The following is a 14,633-nucleotide window of genomic DNA, read 5'->3' as shown; positions in this document are numbered from 1 at the left end:
CTAAACTCTGGAGACCAAACAACCTGTCAAGAGGTGTGCTCTTTGAATGATGTGAAGTGATGGAACCACTGCGAGATGGATCAGACCGTGGCTGGCCAGCACAGCCCCTCCTCGGTAGCAGGAAATATGTCTCTATGCAACACATGAGCAGATTTGGGAAGTGTTAAGTAAAATTGTAAACTCAAAATCCAGTTGTGCCAGTGTTAAACCCGATATTCATGGGACTCTCCAGGGTGGGGTGTCTAACACTGAAAAGCAGTTTAAAAACAAGGCTCACTGCAGCTGAAGATGAAGCCTTGAAGTTGTCTGAGTTGATGGTGTACGGGAAGGCTGCAGGGTGGGGGAGGGCATATGACATATTTTGAGGTAAGAGAAAAACAAATTAGCCAGCTTGAGATAAGAGAGAAAGAACAACAGTGAATATGCAGAACAATACATGGGGCTCATGTTGATCACATGAACTATAACCAGGCACGAAGAATCAGATATATCCTGCCCCTGTCTCTGAGTCAGGAGGGCCACATTCAAATCATACCTGCTCCAGAGGTGTATCATAACATGTCTGAGCAGATTGATTAGAAAATAGCAAAAGCCTAGATAAAACTGACCAGGTGGAAGATACTCAACATACCTCAAGTGGAAGACACTGTAAACCAGAAGAAATTACACGCAAGACAAAAACAACATTGGAGGCAAAAGAAATGCTAAGTACTATTTCATAATTCTTTCCAAATGAGAATCAAACTATCTCCCAAATACACTAGCATATTTAGGATGATGCAGGCTCTTGAAATTACGATAGCTCCTGAACACAATGTGTTGGAGGATGCAAGTTGCCATCATGAGAGACAATCGAGTGAGACTTTTACATTCCTGAAAGAGACCTTTCGGCCCTTTGTGTTCACATAGGTCCTCAGACATCTGTCTATTCTAATCCCATTTTCCAGCACTTGGCCCATAGCCTTGTGTGCTGTGGTGTTTCAGGTGCTCATCTAAACAGTTCTGAAATGTCTTGAGGGTTCCTGCTTCCACCATCTCTTAGACAATGAGTTTCAGACACTCACAACCCTCTGGGTGAAAAAATATTTTCTCAAATCCTTGCAACCTTATCTTAAAACTGTGTCCCCTTGTTATTGACGGCTCCATTAAGGGGAGATGTCTTTCCCTATCTGCCCTGCCTGTGCCCTTCATAAGTTTGTACCCATCAATCAGGTTCCCCTCAACCTTCTCTGCTCTAAGGAAAACAACCCCAACCTACCTATTCTCTCTTTCTAGCTGAACCACTGCAACCAGGCAACATCCTGGTGAATGTGTCACTGTTCGGCCCCTCCATATCATCCTGTATTCCAAGGCTTTCCTCCTAACTATTTACCAGATCACCAAGTTTCAAGTCATCTGCAAACTTACTGATCATACCTCCTACATTAATGCTGAAATCATTAGTGTACACAACAAACAGTAAGGGAGGGGCCTAGCACCGAACCCTCTGGAACGCCACTGGACACAGGCTTCCAATCGCGAAAAAAACCCTCTTCAATCATCACCTTCTGCTTCCTGCCACTAAGACAATAAACCAATAAGTCACACGTGTCCATTTTGCCTCCACTCTAATATTGGGCACCATTTTGCCAAAACTCACTGATTTAAGCAGCAACAAATGAAATAGCAGTGGTGAGATTGACTCACGAAGCTCTGTGCAAGTAAGACATTGGAACCCATTCATGGTTGATGCTTGCTTAGTTCGGGGCCTCTGCCTCATGGTCTCAACTATATGTATCTTTACTGTCTAAAGCCCAGTAAACTATATTGTAATAGCTTGCACCTTCCACTCTGCTAACTAGCAAGTTCCGTAACTTCACAGAAGTGTAGCTCTCAAGGACATCATTGTATTTCAGATGTTTCAATCAATTTACAATGAATCTCGCTGCGTTGTGCTCCTGCAAAAGAGTGCAGATGATAAACATTGCTCATGGGTTGAAAGGTCAACAAGATAAAATGCTGCAAAAATGTCAATGGTAACTGAAGCAATAACAACCAGTGGGAACATCCACACACAAAACCATCAGCAATTTTGACAGGTTTTGTCATTTTGTTTAAGATGGAAAATGCACCGAAGAAATTCAGAAAGAAAACTTTACGAAAAGTGACTCTAAAAATTGTTGAAATGTTCTGTTGTATTTTGGGAATACAGGACATTCTTAAAATTAAAGAATTAATCAAAACAGCAGCTAGTTCCTGTTGATGCCAAGATCAAGCAGATCTCATTTGTCAAGGACAGTCCTGAGGATAGTGTTTAATTATGTTGCTTGGGCAAGATGTGCAAGACTGGGAAGAACCCAAAATAATATACTTGTTATCTAATAATCCCTAGTTTACTGTTGCTTAAGGCTAAGAAATAATAACGAACCAACAAATATGCCAGCACTTTCACAGGTCAGCTGTTGAACAATACAAACTTTAGGCATTGCCATTCAAAAAAAGACCATGAAATGATGGAACATTTCAATTAAGGGCCTATAAAACAGAAATTTACACCCGTCACCTGACCTGTTACCAAATGCAAATGTGGTTGATCTGTGACCAAACTCCATATAACCATCTTTGACCCATATCCCGTAAAAACTTGAAATATAAAATATCTTTCTCAAATTTAAGATTATCAGTTGATCGAGACTCTATCACTTTTTGAAGAAGAGATTTCAAACTTTTATCATCTTTGCTTGTTGAAGCTAATTTCACATTTAACAATATTGACTCAAATACTTAGGCTATTCCTCCTACCACCAGACTAGTTTCTGTCTATCGTCCATATTTGTCCCCCTTAATATCTTTTAAAGCTTAATCAAATCACTCCTTAAACATTAAAATTCCAGACAATGTAGCCATGGATATGGTACCCAAAAATGCATGTAGTTCTCCAGGTGTAGTCTAACTGAAGCATGAATTCAAAGCCTCTTATAATGTAGTCTTCTAACTATAATGAAGAAATTTCCACTTGTCTTTTTGCTTACTTTCTAGATATTTTCTAGATCTATGCACCTGGACAACCCTGGCCCAGCCACTCAAAAGTCTCTCGGAACCAGTTTTCATTCTCTGTTCGGTTCTGCTCGGTTCGCAATAAACAACTGCACCTCCCAGTCACGAACCATTTCAGTTCCCCCTCCCATTATTTAGACGACACATCCATCATGGGCCTCCTGCAGTGCCACAATGATGCCACCCGAAGGTTGCAGGAACAGCAACTCATATTCCGCTTGGGAACCCTGCAGCCCAATGGTATCAATGTGGACTTCACCAGCTTCAAAATCTCCCCTCCCTCCACCACATCCCAAAACCAGCCCAGTTCGTCCCCTCCCCCCACTACATCCCAAAACCAGCCCAGCCTGTCTCTGCCTCCCTAACCTGTTCTTCCTCTCACCCATCCCTTCCTCCCACCCCAAGCCGCACCTCCATTTCCTACCTACTAACCTCGTCCCACCTTCTTGACCTGTCCGTCTTCCCTGGACTGACCTATCCCCTCCCTACCTCCCCACCTATACTCTCCTCTCCAGCTATCTTCTTTTCTCTCCATCTTCGGTCCGCCTCCCCCTCTCTCCCTATTTATTCCAGTTCCCTCTTCCCATCCCCCTCTCTGATGAAGGGTCTAGGCCCGAAACGTCAGCTTTTGTGCTCCCGAGATGCTGCTTGGCCTGCTGTGTTCATCCAGTTTCACACTTTATTATCTTTCATTCTCTGATGGCAGTTTTTCACCAGAAAGTGAGTGGTCTAAGTCTTGCCTACATTGGAATTTATTTGATAATTCCACCAATTCAATTAATCAGTCTTTTTTTTTGTAAATGTATGCTTTCGGGTACAATATTTAGAATGCTGCCTTCCTCTGACATTGATAAATTTAGCAATTTGGCTAAATAATCAGTCAGGTAGGCAGCATATCCCTTCCACAAGCACTGAAGTTTCTTCTGTTAGTCTGAATGCAAATAAGATATGGTGGATTCAGTTACCTCCCTTTGATTCTTTATGCCAAGTTTCTCCTTGAAGCGCCACACACAATGATATTTGATGACTAAGCCACAAAGGTGCCAATCGAGGCAATACATCAAACTGTGCAGAAACAGAGTGTCTGAGAATTTTGGTAAGGTCTCCAAAAGGAAGAGGTAAGAGTGTGCAGAGTGTGCATGGAATTAACCGCAAAAATATTTTGTCCATATTGTTGAGACAGTGGCAGGGGAGCTGTCCTTTCAACATCAAGCCCGACAGCACAGAGATGCCTTTCAGCCCATCGAATTACCATCGACCTATCCATGCTAAACTTACTATGTAGCACTTGGTCCATAGTCAGAACATACTCTGGATATGGGCTTCAATGTCTGTCACCATGTGTCTCAGTAGAAACACTAGTGACCAAGCTGATTGGATCCTGAAGGACACAGCTGACAGAGAGGGCCTGCAGCAGGTAATGAGGGAAGCAATGAAATGGAAAAAATTACTTGACCTCATCCTCACTAATCTGTCAGACAAGGATATGTCCATCCATGGCAGTGTCAGGAGGAGCATCTATTGCACAGTCCTTGGGGACCTGCCACTCTGTTTTATGGCACTATCACTGTCCTAACTGGAATAGATCCTGAACAGATCTAGCAGCTCAAAATTGGTAATCTATGAGGTACAGTGGGCTATCGGTTACAGCAGAATTACATTCATCAACTATCTGTAATCAGTCAAACCTCACCACGAGTTAGAATCATACCTAGCACACAGGAAGACAATGGTGGACGTTGAACGTCAATTATCCCAGTCTCAGGACATCCCCGCAGCAGTTCCTCAGTGTTGTGTTCTAGGCCAAACTGAAGCGATTTATTGTTCTTAATCCCTTATTTGATCTAAACTAGATTGGGAATGCTCTGATAATCTCTCTCACTTAATTTCTAGCTATTCTGATCCCAAAAACATATTTTTAGGTCAGAAGAGCTGAAATAACTATTTCACAGGGAAATAAATCACCACAGGATATTATCTTTTTGTAGATAGCTTGCTTTTTAAAGTAAGTATTAGGTAGGCTATTAATATCCCGGTACAATAAGAGTCCAAGACACACTCTTTAAAAGTTTATCTCCCCATTTAAATAATATATGGAATGGGACTTGTGCAATTGTATACAGACCATTGGAGATGATTTATTGATGTTTAGAAAGTCATTAAAAGTAATTAATATGGAATACATTTGAAGTGATAAAGTATACTATAACATTAAAAATTAATAAAAGCTGGAAAGTAATATTTTGTTTCTAATACAGAATTCAAAAGTTCAATGTTAATTCTGAGTATCTTAGAAAATCTATTAACATTCAAAGTAACCCATTACTCTAAATTCCCTAAACACTTGGTAAGATATTCCCCCTCAGCTATGGGGAAGTAATGTCCGACCAGGAAGAAGTATATTGTGAGGGGGATGGACACTGTTAATTTTCCCAGCAATTGGATTTGCAATAATCTTAACCAGTTACTTTAAAACAAGCAAACATGGGCATTATTGCTCTCTATAAATTCACCCACCCTTTCATTATCCATATAAAATTGTATCATTTTTGATTACTCTCAATTGTTCAAAAATCCCTCGTAATGAAGTTGTGAGCTTTCTTCTGCTGAAATTGCACATTGAGTCATGTAGCAATCAGATTCTGATTTTATTGAATCTTTATTGTGTTTAAAAATCTTTTCTTTATTAATTTTTCTTTAAAGGTTAACTCAAGGCTACGTAGCATTGTTTTACATAGGTGAATCTTGCAACTGATCATACTTCGTGGAATTGAAATAGTCTTACAAGCTTATATGATGTTACTTTGTGTCATCCCCTTAAACTGAGCTTGTCATGTTTTCTGTCTTGCAATGCCCTTGGTGCATTTTTGTTTAAATGAAATGCTACCTTATAGGGTTATAGGTGCTAGCCTGTTGCATTTAAAACTTAATTAGCTTTATTAATAGCAAGTTTGATATCCTTTTTTCCTAGACCTGTTTGGTCAAATAGTGAACTCTCTCTTTAATCTCAAAGAGTAACGTCTTAAATATCACCGAATTCTATTTAATTAGATATATTCCTGCACTTCCTTTACACAGCCATCTCCATCTACTTCATCAATGTTCGGGAATGTATACTGAAGACTATTCAGCATAATTCATGAGTCTTAGATGTTGAAGGAGTTTATGAAAATATACAGCAAGACCTGGACAACATCCAGACTTGGGGTGATGTTTTTAGTTCTGTAAATAAACTGTTTAGATTTAGAACCAGAGTCATATCAAGCCAGAGGTAGTAAGAACTGCCGAAGCTGGACAATCTGAGATAACACGATATAGAGCTGGATGAACACAGCAGGCCAAGCAGCATCAGAGGAGCAGGAAAGCTGATGTTTCAGGCTGGGACCCTTCTTCAGAAATGGCGAGTGCAAAGGGAACTTAAAAATAAATAGAGTAAGGATGGGTGGGGTTGGGGAAAGTAGGTGGGATGGTGATAGTTGGATGCAGGTAGGGAGTTGTGGGGATTGGTCAGTGGGATGGGACAGCGGATAGGCGGGAGACAAGATGGACAAGTTGTGTCAGGCCCATCAACTAATCCTTATTACCCCCTGTATGTGTCCACTGATCACCACCCCACCTCCCCACCCCCAGCACCACCCATCCTCCCTCCCGCCTCCTTGACCTGACACAACCTGTCCATCTTCTGTCCCACCTATCTGCTTCTCCCATCCCATTGACTAATCCCTACAACTCCCTACCTGCATCCACCTACCACCATCCCACCTACCTTCCCTAGCCCCACCCCTCCTTTCTCTATTTATTCTCAAGCTCCCTTTGCCCCTCCCCATTTCTGAAGAAGGGCACTGACCTGAAATGTCAACTTTCCTGCTCCTCTGATGCTGTCTGGCCTGCTGTATTCATCCAGCTCCACACTGTGCTGTCTCTCTCTGACCCGATGAGTTCTGCAGCATTGTTTGTTTTCAGTAATGTATTAGCTTTAAAGTGTTCTGAAGCAGCAGTGATACAAGTCAGATCTACCATACTTTGCTTTTAGAGAAGATTATGTATATACACACTTGTCTTCAAATAGTGAGCCCACACTGTTGTTCCATCAATCCCTGTTGTGATTGGTGTGTTTACATTGGAAGGAGGTAACAGTGAATTATTTCACTCCTAACTATATTTATCAATGCATTTTATTTTGCAAAGAGTCTGGAGCTCATTGTGATTGTTGTACAATGAAATGGATTACAAGTTGTAGAGCTGGATGAACACAGCAGGCCAAGCAGCATCAGAGGGGTAGGAAAGCTGACATTTTGGGTCGAGACCCTTCTTCAGAAAAATCAGAAATGGATTACATTGTGTGAATTGTGGGGTGCAACAGATATTACAAATTGTTAAATGTCAGTTAATATCTCCAAAACAAGAGAGATACAAAGCTACAGTGCTTTTATCCTTGCCAGCAAAATGAAGTGTGAATTATCTTTGGATGAGTAATTTTGCACAGACCTGTGAAAATAAACAGTATGAATGTGTATGTGCTGGCAGTGAGAAAGGAACAATGCATGGATAATGACACAAATTTGAATCATGTTAGCCAAGACAAATTATCACCTAATATGGCAGGACACTAGTATCTTGAAAAGCATAAAAAGATCAAAACCTTCGACATCATTAGCATGGAAAGGAAGACAGAAGATTGATTATGTTCGACAAAACAGGAGCAGTGTTGAGTGTTATACTGCTGCCATTATTAAATGCTGATTTTATGTATGCCAAATGATCTTAATAAATTTTTGCTGATAATCAGAGCATTCAGCATCTATATCTGTTAGGTCGCGGACTCGTTCAGATCCCTATGTTGCAAATCCTTACACTACTTTTTTCTATCATTATGGCAGCCAATTCACAACCGAAGCAATGGATTGAGACTATGACTTGAGTCTTAAATTTTCATGTTAGAACTTGCAGAATAAACTACTTTCACCCTTTGAAAGGAGCCTGTAGCAATTCCCATCATATATTTGGTCAGACCATGTTGTTGTGTTCCCAGTGCAAATGAATATACGATAAAGTCAAACCAATTAATAATTATACAACAAATGCAGTCCCAATGAATCATAAGTTTTAAAATGAACTAGGGCTTAAGTTTCAAGTTACTCTGCAAGAAAGCAGAAGCACAGATAGAAACTGAAATAAGTGATTCAAAATTATTCTCAAAAAGCATTTCACAAAAGAAGTGATCTGTGCCCGAGCTTCCCTTCTGTGCTGGGCTGTGGTGTGTTACTAATATATATTTTAATATTTATTTTTGTGTTTGGATTCTTAAATTTGGAACTAGTGGCATGTGGGGTTGCTGTATATCTGAAGGGGATTTACTAATTAATTTATAAGTATATCTGTAGTCTTGGTGAATTCTTTTAAAATAACTTGCAAGTGATAGCCTCCAAGAATGAAAGTGTTTTTTGTTTATATTGGAAGAGCCTATGAATGAACAAAGTACACAATGTAGTACACAATTTTTGATGCAAGGTTCTGAATTTGTGACTTTTTTTAGCTGGGGATAAACACTCATAACTTGGTGACAAACTTTTCAGTTTTACATCAAGTACATATGGGCTGTTCTACAGGATTCTTAGTTGAAGATGGACATGTAAAAGTTGCTCCTAAGAAAGGTAAAGACAGATTATATCTGTTAAAATAGGTTGCCTCCAAGTAGGGAGTTTTGTAATAGTTCCAGACTGGAAATGTCTGGATTAAACTCTGAAAGGATTACTTGAAGCAGAGAAAGTTTAGACTCAGGTATATGAAGATTCCAGGAACCAGCCATCAGATTCTCTGGTCCAGGAGTTGAAGTCACATTTGAGTTAAACCTATTGAGGTGATATGGAAGGAGATTCTCTCTGGTGTGAGTACTGTAAAGGGATGTTTTTGTGACTTGTAAAGAAGTGTTTTTGGAATTAGTGGGATTACATTTTTACCATGTGTTTCAAAACCTTTAAACATGCATTAAATGAAGAAGGGCCCAGAAGTAAGACATCAGCTTTCCTGCTCCTCTGATACTGTTCGGCCTGCTGTGTTCATCCAGCTCCACACCTTGTTATCTCAGATTCTCCAGCATCTGCAGTTCCTATAATCTAATGTAAATAGTTTGGTTTATTCTGTTTTGTCATCATCTATTTTGTGTAATGAACTTATGTTTTATTGTTAAAGCTCAAATCTTATACTGCGCTTACCTTTCAGTGAGAGGCCACCTCATTAAAACCAAAAATAAAAGTATATTCTATCAAGCAGATTTCAAGCTGGCATGTGATTTGTCCGTAAATAGCACTGGCCGGGTGTATAACAGCGGAAACAATAATCTTGCAATGGTTTTCTCAGAATACAGTAAAACACTGGACTTTTTGTAGCTTTTCATGGAAGAAAGAATTGGTTGTGCCACAGTAACATGAAGATTTAAGTATGTCAGGCAATGCCCAGTAAACCAGTCCTTCACTTTGGTTACGATAATTGACATTACAGCTTTGTTTTAGGGAGAATAAATTGTCGCGAAAAAGAATGCATAGCCCCTGAAGTAAAAACAAACTGGAAATGCTCACCATGTCTGGCCACGCCTGTGGAGAGAGATACAGAGTCAGACTTAAGATAATTTTTTTTTGCTTGATAGTGGAGAAAGTGGTTATGGTGGGAGAACAGGGAGAATGGAGGGGGGAGGTGTAATTCTGCTGGGATGACACCTCATCCCAGTTCTGCTGGGACGATACCACTAACACATTCCTGCCATTGTGAAGGTCTCCTAGGAAAGTCCTGGAAGTGGATTATGTACCATTCCTTGAAGGTCAGTTCGACAGTTTAAGTGGTTAAGGCCCACATAGGGGCAATTTTGCAGAGTTTTTTTGGAACTTTGTTGATGGGAAACACCCCCCCCCTCCCCATCATGTGGGTCCTGTCCCCCAGTTCCATGGAAGCAGTTCCAATGGGGCACTCCATCTGTTCTGTAAATTCCATCCTCCAAAGAGGACTAGAAAGGCTTCTCCAAAGATCTGGTGACCCAACTGCAGGAGTTTCCCCTCTATCCAATGAAGCTATGCTTTCCCCGTTGGAATTACTTCATTAGTAGTTTCCCTCTGAGGGGATGTCCATGTTGAGGCGCCCTCCTGCTCTGCTACCTGCCTCAGGTGTGCCCATGTCCTCTTGGTGGAGCTGCTGAGTCTCTAGCATCAACTGCACTGGTAACATCAGGAGACCTTCCTGCACTGTCGTTGCTGGACAGAATGGGCAAAATGAGCCAAATAGCTCTTGCTCACTGCAAGTGAAGACTCACTGTTCTGAAATGGACACACCTGGTCCCACATCTGCAGGTAATCCTCTCCAAAAGCTTCAGCAAGTCCCGACATCACTGTCAGTTGCTGAGGCAATCTCTGCTCCCAACTGCCCTCAGGTGGTAAATTGTTATATAGCACTTAATACTGATGGAATAACACTGTCTAAAACAGTTATAAGAATGAATGACCTAACTAATCTAATTCCTCGGAGATTCTGAGCACATCACACAAGTGATTAAACACCAATGCTCCATGACAGTATCGATAAGCATGACCACTGCACAGCCCTTGTGGAGCCAAGATCCTGCCTTCGCATTGACAGCTCATGTGGCATTTATCATTGTGCTAAATGGGACAGATTTCAAACTGGTCTAGCAATTCAAAACCGGGCATCCATGATGCATTGTGGGCCGTTGACTGCAGCAGAATTGTACTACGTAACATTCTGCAACCTCATGACCCGGCAAATTTATTCCCCACTTAACCGCTTCCATCAAGCCAGGGGATCAACTTTAGTTCGGTGCAGAGTGTAGGACGGCATGTCAGGAGCAATGCCAAGCATTCCGAAAACTGCATTGTTAATTTGGTGATGCTAGAACACAGGCTTACTTTGCATGGCAAACAACATAAGAGCAAGAGATAGACAGAGCTGAGCAATTCAACAAACAATGGATCTAAGCTCTGCAGTTCTGCCATATCCAGTTGTGAATGCTGGTGGACAATTAAAGGACTCACTGGAGGAGGTAGCTTCACAAATATCCCCATCCCCAATGATGGGGGAACCTGACACATCAGTTCAAAACATAAGGCTGAAACATTTGCAGCAATCTTTAGCCAAAAGTGCCCATTGGATGATCCATCTTGGCCTCTTCCAATGGACCCCAGCATCACAGGTACCTGTCTTCAGTCAATTTGATTCATTCCATGTGATATTACAAACAGTTGGAGACACTGGATACTGCAAAGGCTATGGGCCCCTGACAACTTTCTGGCAATACTAGTGACGATTGGTGTTTCGGAGCTTCCTGATCCCCTAGCCATTCCAGAATGGTTACAACACCGGCATCTAACAGGCAATGCGGAAAATTGCCCAGGTTTGTCATGGACACAAAAAGCAGGACAAATCCAAGTCAGCCAATTACAGCGCCCTACCCTACTCTAGATCAAGTAAGATGATGGAAGGTGTCAGTAACAGCGCTACCAAGCAGCACCTGCTCAGCAATAACCTGCTCAGTGACGCCCAGTTTGGGTTCCACCAGGACCACTCAGCTCCTGACCCCAGTACAGCCTTGGTTCAAACCTGGACAAAAGTGCTGAATTCCGGAGGTGAGGTGAGAGTGACAGTCCTTGACATCAAGGCTGCATTCAACCCAATGTGAGATCAACAAGCCCTAGCCAAACCATGTCTATCATGGTTTAAAAAATCTCTATCCAGTTACAGCACAGTTTCCTTTTCCTGAGAGATTGGAGACCCTGGGCTCCAATTTGCTGCTTATCATGACAGGACCCGCAGTGATTGGACTCATTAACCCTGGCAACAGGAAAGCGGAATGTGGAAGGGCCTGAGGTAGGATTTCCACCCATGGCAGCAGGCTGGCAATGTGGGATCGACATATTTCAGTCGGTGGGGAGTGGGAATGTGTTGGGGGTGTTTCTCATTATCAAGTGCTCTCTATGACTGAGGGTCCAGCAGCAGGGAGTGAGGTTGTGGCTGAAAGCAGCCCTCCTGCTGGCCTTACCACTGACACCTGCCCCCCAACCCTTCCACCTGCATCCACTCCAGCGACTCTCTCTCACACTCTTGCCTGTGTTTCGGCCCTGTCCGATACCTGCTCTTGGCTTGGGGTAGGGTTGCCAGGAGCTACTGGTCCTGCTAACATTGGGACTGATGATGAGATGCTGCCATTGGAATGTGCCACATTTCTCAGTCATTTGGCAGCCCAGAACCACCCCCTTATTGGGGAAGACTGAAGTGATCATTTCTATACCTGAAAGACACTTGATTATATTGGGCTTCGTCCTTGGAGCTGATGAGATTCTACTGCTGGTTCTCTGACTGGGGAATGAGATCCCCATTAAATCCTGTCTCTCGTCTGTCATTTGTTTCCTGATTTATCTACATTTTCTACGGTAGAATAGAATAGAATTAGCTTTGTTGTCACATGCACTCAAATGAGTACAGTGAAAAGTTAACAAGCTGCCACTTAAGAACACTATCTTAGATACAAGGTACCTCTGTGCAGACACTACAGCATGCATTCTTGGGGAAAAAGCAATTAGAAAAATAAAGAAATAAAAAAATCAAGCCTGACAGATCGCAGGAAGAAATTGGAAAAAATGAGGAAAAAAAAAAGTTGAGGAAACACTCCTTCCACCCCAGTACATGCTGGCACTGAGTCTCTGTTCTACACTGGGCCTTGACACTAGTCTGTGCCAGGCTTCACCTCGAGGCTGGCAGGGTGCTTTGGAATCACTTCTGAAGCCCTCATTGAGGCCACACCAGGTCGAAAGACAGCCAGGGGGTCTTTCAGGAGCCTGTGGCAGTCTTTAAGATATTCTGCAGATGTATAAATCTTTATTTTGCTCCTTTTGCTTGCATGATACCAGTTTTACAACCTGCTTGAGAGATCCTATCATGTTCTGAGCACTAACTTCAGCAACTGCAGTCTTATCAGTATTGTCAACTGCAGCTCAATCTCTGATAAAACATCATATAATTTAGTGACTGATCCAGGTATGGAAATCAGTAAAAGATAAAGTTGCCATAGTCTCACTCTCTCGTTCTTGAGAGAGGGATGTCTGATGGTGAGTTCAACCTGAAGGTCCCCATTCCTTAGGTGAAGAGCGGGGTTGGGAAAGCAGGATCACCATGATGACCTCAGTCAGCACATGAATGGAACCTTTTCTGTTAGTGTCTCTTTGTGTTGCAAACCAGCCATCCACCCAACTGAGCTAACCAGCCCCATGGAAATCAGTACAAGATAGTGGCAGGTACAAAGATGTAAGGTGGGTCTTGAGCTTGAAGAGATGGCAGAAAGATGTGAGGAATTCTGTAACTCTCTCTCTTGGTCAGGTTGGCTATGGCTTGATCCTGCATCAGTTAATTTGTGGCATATAGAAATCCTCAGAACACCCACCTGGGTATCTTGCTGCACAATTATTATCCAGTGAAACTAACATCGGGTGTCTTGAGCAAAACTCGATGTAAGCTAAATGTATCAAACTAATTTCCTCAGCTGTAGCTATGTCAGATATATTTACACAATGAATCAGGTGTGCACTGAGTTTATGTGCCTTTTAATTTTGTTGTAATCAAATTTTAAGCTTTCCCTTTGTCTTTAACTGGAATGACTCAATTTGTCTGGAACCTTGTGTAAGCTACTGCCATGCTCACTACTGCCCTCATGTGGTTAATGATGCTACAGCAGTTCAATCCATTTAATTCTGCCAATGCTGAATTATTGCTGGGGAAAAATTTTCCAAACAAATTAGCATTTGTCAACCCCAAGGCACTTCAGAAACCTCATGAACAATCTGACTTCAGCACTAAATAGGCTCATTTATTTCAGGAATCAATACATACTAATGCGTGCAGAGAATACATGGTTAACAAACATTATTGCAATCTGACCCTATTAATGTGAAATCAAGATTAAGGTACACTGTCCGGAAGGTCAATAGGCAGTTTTTAACGCTAGCTTTCCCATTTAATGCTTTTACGAAGATCTGTAGGTTGGCTTACGGTTGGAGTTTGTTGTTTAGTTCACCAGGCTGACTGGTTTTCATGCAAACGTTTCATCACCCTTTGAGGTGGTATCGTCAGTGCTGTGAAGCTTCCCTTGAAGTGCTGTTAAAACATGACTGCCTACCAGAGCAGGACAGAACAACAGCGCTTCAACAGAGACTGCACAGCATTGATAATGTCACCTAGAAGGGAAACGAAACGTTTGCATGAAAACCAGTCGCCTCGGCGAACCGATCAACAACTATAGTTTTTCCATTGCAACTTCCCCTCAGGATGTTGGACATTCTTCTTCATACTTTTTTATTGCTTTATGCTGTGCATGCCACTTGCTGGGTTTATCATTTCTTGCCCATCCCTAGTTGCCCTTGAGAAAGTGGTGATCCGCTCCGCTCTTGAGCCACTGCCAATCCATTTGGTATAGGTACATCGACTGCGCTGCTAGGAAGGGAGTTCCAGGATTTTGATCCAGCCGCAGTGAAGGAACAGTGACATTCTTCAGAATGGTGTGGGACATGGAAAGGAGCAGGCAGGGTACCTCGTCCCTTCAG

General features: G+C 42.0%; 1 protein-coding gene across 2 annotated transcripts in view; it reads left to right on the top strand.

The window, feature by feature from the left end:
- LOC125461075 (uncharacterized) overlaps positions 1–14,633 on the top strand; it is a 253,347-nt gene that overhangs the window by 210,106 nt on the left and 28,608 nt on the right. Inside the window, exon 8 of one of the 2 annotated variants that reach the window (XR_009446871.1) lies at positions 6,115–6,198. The exons of the other annotated variant lie outside the window; for it this stretch is intronic. The gene's annotated coding sequence lies outside the window, so the exon portion shown is untranslated. Of the gene's footprint in view, positions 1–6,114; positions 6,199–14,633 lie in introns of those variants that run through there. 2 annotated transcript variants of the gene reach the window in all.

The sequence above is a fragment of the Stegostoma tigrinum genome, chromosome 18 (genome assembly GCF_030684315.1).
Source record: "Stegostoma tigrinum isolate sSteTig4 chromosome 18, sSteTig4.hap1, whole genome shotgun sequence".
NCBI lineage: Eukaryota > Metazoa > Chordata > Chondrichthyes > Orectolobiformes > Stegostomatidae > Stegostoma > Stegostoma tigrinum.
This window is presented reverse-complemented; position numbering and strand designations above follow the sequence as displayed.